Source organism: Lacerta agilis, chromosome 17 (assembly GCF_009819535.1).
Source record: "Lacerta agilis isolate rLacAgi1 chromosome 17, rLacAgi1.pri, whole genome shotgun sequence".
Lineage (NCBI taxonomy): Eukaryota > Metazoa > Chordata > Lepidosauria > Squamata > Lacertidae > Lacerta > Lacerta agilis.
In genome coordinates, this window is record NC_046328.1 from 29,834,849 (window position 1) to 29,840,848 (window position 6,000).

Here is a 6,000-nt window from a genome sequence, read left to right on the forward strand (position 1 = left end):
TGGTTTTTAGTAAAAGCTGCTTTAAACATTTTCATTTCATTGTAAATCATTTCCCAGATTTTTTAACCACCTTACATTTCCACCACATATGATAAAAAGTATCTTCTGTTTCTTTACATTTCCAACACATATTTGCTCTTGTTCTGTACATTTTTGCTAATTTAACCGGGGTTAATAACCACCGGTACATCATTTTCATGTAATTCTATTTCAATAAAGTACATGCTGTAAATTTCAGATCTGTTATCCAAAGCCTTTGCCAGTCTATCATTTGTAATGGAGCTTGCCAGGTGGTTGCAGAAGGGAGAGATTTTTTTGTGGCCCCGATTTCACCTGAGTTTAAAGCTGAACAGAGCTTGCCAGGTGGACATGCCTGATTTTGTATCCCACACCTTTTGCCCATTTTATCATAACAGATTTGACCTGTCCCTCTTTGGTGCCCCATTCCAGGAGCAGATTATACATTTCTGGCAATAATTTAGTATTATGTTCTAATATCTCTCTCGGAAATCTTGATACTTCATGACTAAATCCTTTCTTTTTGTCATTTTTTAAAGTTTCATTTAGTGGAAAACATTTGTAACCAATCTGTAACCTAACTTCTTCAAACTCCTTTAATTTGTATAATATTCTGCTGTTAGGCCACCGGGTCCGTACGCTGAGAATGCGTCTAGGTTTAGGTTTAGGTTTAGAGTTAGATTAAAGTTTAACTTTAAAGTTAGGATTACCTTTAGGGCTAGGGCTGGGGCTAAATTACGGTGAGGGTTAGGGGTAGGGCTAAGTTGAGGTTACAGGTAGGTAGCCGTGTTGGTCTGCTATAGTCAAAAGAAAATAAAAAATAAAAGAAATTCCTTCCAGTAGCACCTTAGAGACCAACTAAGTTTGTTCTTGGTATGAGCAGCAAGGCACCCTCCGACTTCCCATCATGGCAAGTTTCTGCTGGCATCCCGTTATGTGCTGTATCAGATATTGTAATAATGGAGAACATCAGAGCAACATAAAACAGCAGCAGTTCAGGAAAAAGAGGATTCTCAGAGACAACAGCTGCTTACAAACTCAAAATCCTTCGGTTTTTCACTGTAAGCTTTTAGATTTTCTATTGAGCAGCGGCTACGCTGACTCACCAGAAATGCAGCTTCCGTTTTGAGTTTTTGGTTTTCTTGTAAATGGGCCCTGTTCTTGTAAATAGGAAGAAAGGGTGGGAAAGAAAGGGCGGGAAGAGGTGAAGACAAGTACAACAGCTGCTTACCAAAACGAAATCCTTCGGTTTTCACTGTAAACTTTTATATTTTCTATTGAGCACCACCTAAGGTGACTCACCGGAAAAGCAGCTTCCGTTTGGAGTTTTCGGTTTTCTTGTAAATGGGCCCTGTTCTTGTAAATGGTACGCGTAGAATAACCCCAAGTGGCCACTGGGGTTGTCGTTTTCTTAGAAAAATCTTGTAGAGTTTCGTGGGAAAGTGAGGTATAATGACGTCATTTAAATACAGAGATAAATAAGCCAGCTGCACCAGTGTGAACGCATTGGAAGATCGCCGGGGTTGCAGAGGAAGAGGCGGCAGCGTGTCTCAGAAGAATCCTTTACAGACCGAAACATAAAACCGAGAAGTGGAAATTTGCCAGGTGTCCTCCACTATGGATTGGCCTTTTTTTTCAAACATGTCTTCCATCACCGAAAACCTGGCACCGTTAATTAATACGTTGACAGAATGGCATGACCGCATAACTTATTTTATAAAAATATTATATATACTGCGCTGGTGCTTAAATATACTGGGCAGGAGCTTAAATATACTGCGCTGCTGGTGCTTAAATATACTGTTCTGGATCTTAACTATACTGGGCAGGAGTTTAAATATACTGCGCTCCTGGTGCTTAAATATACTGCGCTGGTGCTTAAATATACTGGGCAGGAGCTTAAATATACTGTGCTGCTGGTGCTTAAATATACTGTGCTGCTGGTGCTTAAATATACTGGGCAGGAGCTTAAATATACTGTGCTGCTGGTGCTTAAATATACTGGGCAGGAGCTTAAATATACTGCTCTGCTGGTGCTTAAATATACTGCGCTGGTGCTTAAATATACTGGGCAGGAGCTTAAATATACTGCGCTCCTGGTGCTTAAATATACTGCGCTGGTGCTTAAATATACTGGGCAGGAGCTTAAATATACTGTGCTGCTGGTGCTTAAATATACTGTGCTGCTGGTGCTTAAATATACTGCGCTGGTGCTTAAATATACTGGGCAGGAGCTTAAATATACTGTGCTGCTGGTGCTTAAATATACCACGCTGCTGGTGCTTAAATATACTGCGCTGGTGCTTAAATATACTGGGCAGGAGCTTAAATATACTGCGCTGCTGGTGCTTAAATATACTGGGCAGGAGCTTAAATATACTGGGCAGGAGCTTAAATATACTGCGCTGCTGGTGCTTAAATATACTGGGCAGGAGCTTAAATATACTTGGCAGGAGATTAAATATACTGCGCTGCTGGTGCTTAAATATACTGCGCTGGTGCTTAAATATACTGGGCAGGAGCTTAAATATACTGGGCAGGAGCTTAAATATACTGCGCTGCTGGTGCTTAAATATACTGCGCTGCTGGTGCTTAAATATACTGGGCAGGAGCTTAAATATACTTGGCAGGAGATTAAATATACTGCGCTGCTGGTGCTTAAATATACTGCGCTGGTGCTTAAATATACTGGGCAGGAGCTTAAATATACTGGGCAGGAGCTTAAATATACTGCGCTGCTGGTGCTTAAATATACTGGGCAGGAGCTTAAATATACTGGGCAGGAGCTTATAATATAATAATAATAATAATTTATTATTTATACCCCGCCCATCTGGCCGGGTCTCCCCAGCCACTCTGGGCGGCCTCCAACAAATATCAAAATACAATACAGAGTCACAAATTAAAAACTTCCCTAAACAGGGCTGCCTTTAGGTGTTTTCTGAATGTCAGGTAGTTGTTTATTCCCTTGACTTCTGACGGGAGGGCGTTCCACAGGGCCGGCGCCACTACCGAGAAGGCCCTCTGCCTGGTTCCCTGTAGTTTTGCTTCTCGCAGTGAGGGAACCGCCAGAAGGCCCTCGGCACTGGATCTCAGTGTCCGGGCTGAATGATGGGGGTGGAGACGCTCCTTCAGGTATACAGGACCGAGGCCGTTTAGGGCTTTAAAGGTCAACACCAACACTTTGAATTGTGCTCGGAAACGTACTGGGAGCCAATGCAGATCTCTCAGGACCGGTGTTATGTGGTCCCGGCGGCCACTCCCAGTCACCAGTCTAGCTGCCGCATTCTGGATTAATTGCAGTTTCCGGGTCACCTTCAAAGGTAGCCCCACGTAGAGCGCATTGCAGTAGTCCAAGCGGGAGATAACCAGAGCATGCACCACTCTGACAAGACAGTCTGCGGGCAGGTAGGGTCTCAGCCTGCGTACCAGATGGAGCTGGTAGACAGCCGCCCTGGACACAGAATTAACCTGCGCTTCCATGGACAGCTGTGAGTCCAAAATGACTCCCAGGCTGCGCACCTGGTCCTTCAGGGGCACAGTTACCCCATTCAGGACCAGGGAGTCCCCCACACCCGCCCGCCTCCTGTCCCCCAAAAACAGTACTTCTGTCTTGTCAGGATTCAACCTCAATCTGTTAGCCGCCATCCATCCTCCAACAGCCTCCAGGCACTCACACAGGACCTTCACCGCCTTCACTGGTTCTGATTTAAAAGAGAGGTAGAGCTGGGTGTCATCTGCATATTGATGAACACCCAACCCAAACCCCCTGATGATCTCTCCCAGCGGCTTCATATAGATATTAAAAAGCATGGGGGAGAGGACAGAACCCTGAGGCACCCCACAAGTGAGAGCCCAGGGGTCTGAACACTCATCCCCCACCACCACTTTCTGAACACGGCCCAGGAGGAAAGAGCGGAACCACTGTATAACAGTGCCCCCAGCTCCCAACCCCTCTAGCCGGTCCAGAAGGATGTTATGGTCGATGGTGTCAAAGGCCGCTGAGAGATCCAGCAGAACCAGGAAACAGCTCTCACCTTTGTCCCTAGCCCGCCGGAGATCATCAACCAGCGCGACCAAGGCAGTTTCAGTCCCATGATGAGGCCTGAATCCTGATTGGAAGGGATCCAAATGGTCCGCATCTTCCAGGCGTGCTTGGAGTTGTTCAGCAACCACCCGCTCAATCACCTTGCCCAAGAATGGTAAATTTGAGACTGGGCGATAGTTGGCCATATTGGCCGGGTCTAGAGATGTTTTTTTAAGAAGCGGTTTAATGACCGCCTCTTTCAGCGGGTCTGGAAAGATTCCCTCGCAGAGGGAAGCATTCACCACCGCGCAGAGCCCATCGCCCAGCCCTTCCCGGCTAGCTTTTATAAGCCAGGATGGGCAAGGATCTAGGAGACAGGTGGTCGGTTTCACTCGTCCAAGCAGCCTGTCCACATCCTCGGAGGTAACAGATTGGAATTGATCCCATGAAACATGACTAGACAGGGCTCTAGCACTCTCCCGCCCCGGCCCTGCTCCCACGGTGGAGTCTACCTCCTTCTGAATCTGAGCGACTTTATCTGCAAAAAACTTTGCAAAAGCATTGCAGGAGATCTTGGGGTCCCTACCAGACCCCGGTGACAAAGGTGGTTCTGCTAGGTTGCGAACCACCTGGAAGAGTCTCCTGCTGCTGTTTTCTGCAGATGCAATAGAAACAGCGAAGAAGGTCCTCTTCGCTGTCGCCATTGCCACTTGGTAGGCTCGAAGTTGAGCTCTAACCCGTGTCCGGTCTGATTCAGAATGAGTTTTCCGCCACCGGCGCTCTAGCCGTCTCAGCGACTGTTTCATCGCCCTCAGCTCCGGGGAAAACCACGGAGCTGTCCGGGCTCCATGCAATCGGAGAGGGCGCTTCGGAGCCAGACAGTCAATAGCCCTGGTTAACTCCGCATTCCAGCGGGCCACCAGGGAATCAACTGAAAGGCCATCAACATGGGATAATGCATCCCCTACCACTCTCTGGAAGCCAATTGGATCCATTAAGTAGCGGGGGCGGACCATCTGAATCGGTCCCACCTCCCTGCAGAGGGGAAGGGTCGCAGAGAAGTCCAGTTGCACCAGGAAGTGATCTGACCATGGCACTTCTTTTGTTTCACTTTTACTTAGTGTCAGATCACCAACATCCATAGAGGTAAACACCAGGTCTAAGGCATGTCCGCGGCTATGAGTTGGACCAGACTTATTCAGGGACAGCCCCATGGAGGCCATGCTTTCCACGAAGTCCCGAGCGGCCCCTTGTAAGGTCGTGTCGGCATGGATGTTAAAATCCCCTAAGACAACCAAACTAGGTGTCTCCAGGAGCATATCCGCCACGACCTGAAGCAGCTCGGGCAGGGAATCCTTGGTGCAGCGGGGAGGTCGGTACACCAAAAGGAATCCTGTACTGCCCCTATTGCCCAACTTCCAGAACATGCACTCAGAAAACTGGGTCTTCCCAATAGGACGCCTGGTGCAAACTAATGACTTCCTAAAAATCACTGCAACCCCCCCTCCCCGCCCAGATGGCCTGGGTTGCTGTGCGTAAGAGAAACCTGGTGGACAAGCAGCGGCAAGGACAGGCCCATCTGCTTCATCCAACCAAGTCTCTGTTACACATGCCAGGTCAAATCCTCCATCCACAATCAAGTCGTGGATGGCAGTGGTTTTGTTAATCATTGACCTGGCATTACACAGCAACACTTTCAGGTCATGTGGGTATCCCCTGCTGATTCCAGTATCCATCCGGTCAGGACCAGACCTGGAGGCAGGGATAGTCCTCAGACAACGACTAAACCTGCCTCCTCGGTAATGACATGATCTGGTCTTAGCGTGACTCCTCCTCCTGCCCATGATCACTGAGATCGGGTGTCTTTCCAAGACTACCCCCCCTGTGGAACCTGCCCCAGCCATCCTGTTGGCTGAGGCCCAATCCCAGGCAGCCCTACCCCTATCCCCTTAAAA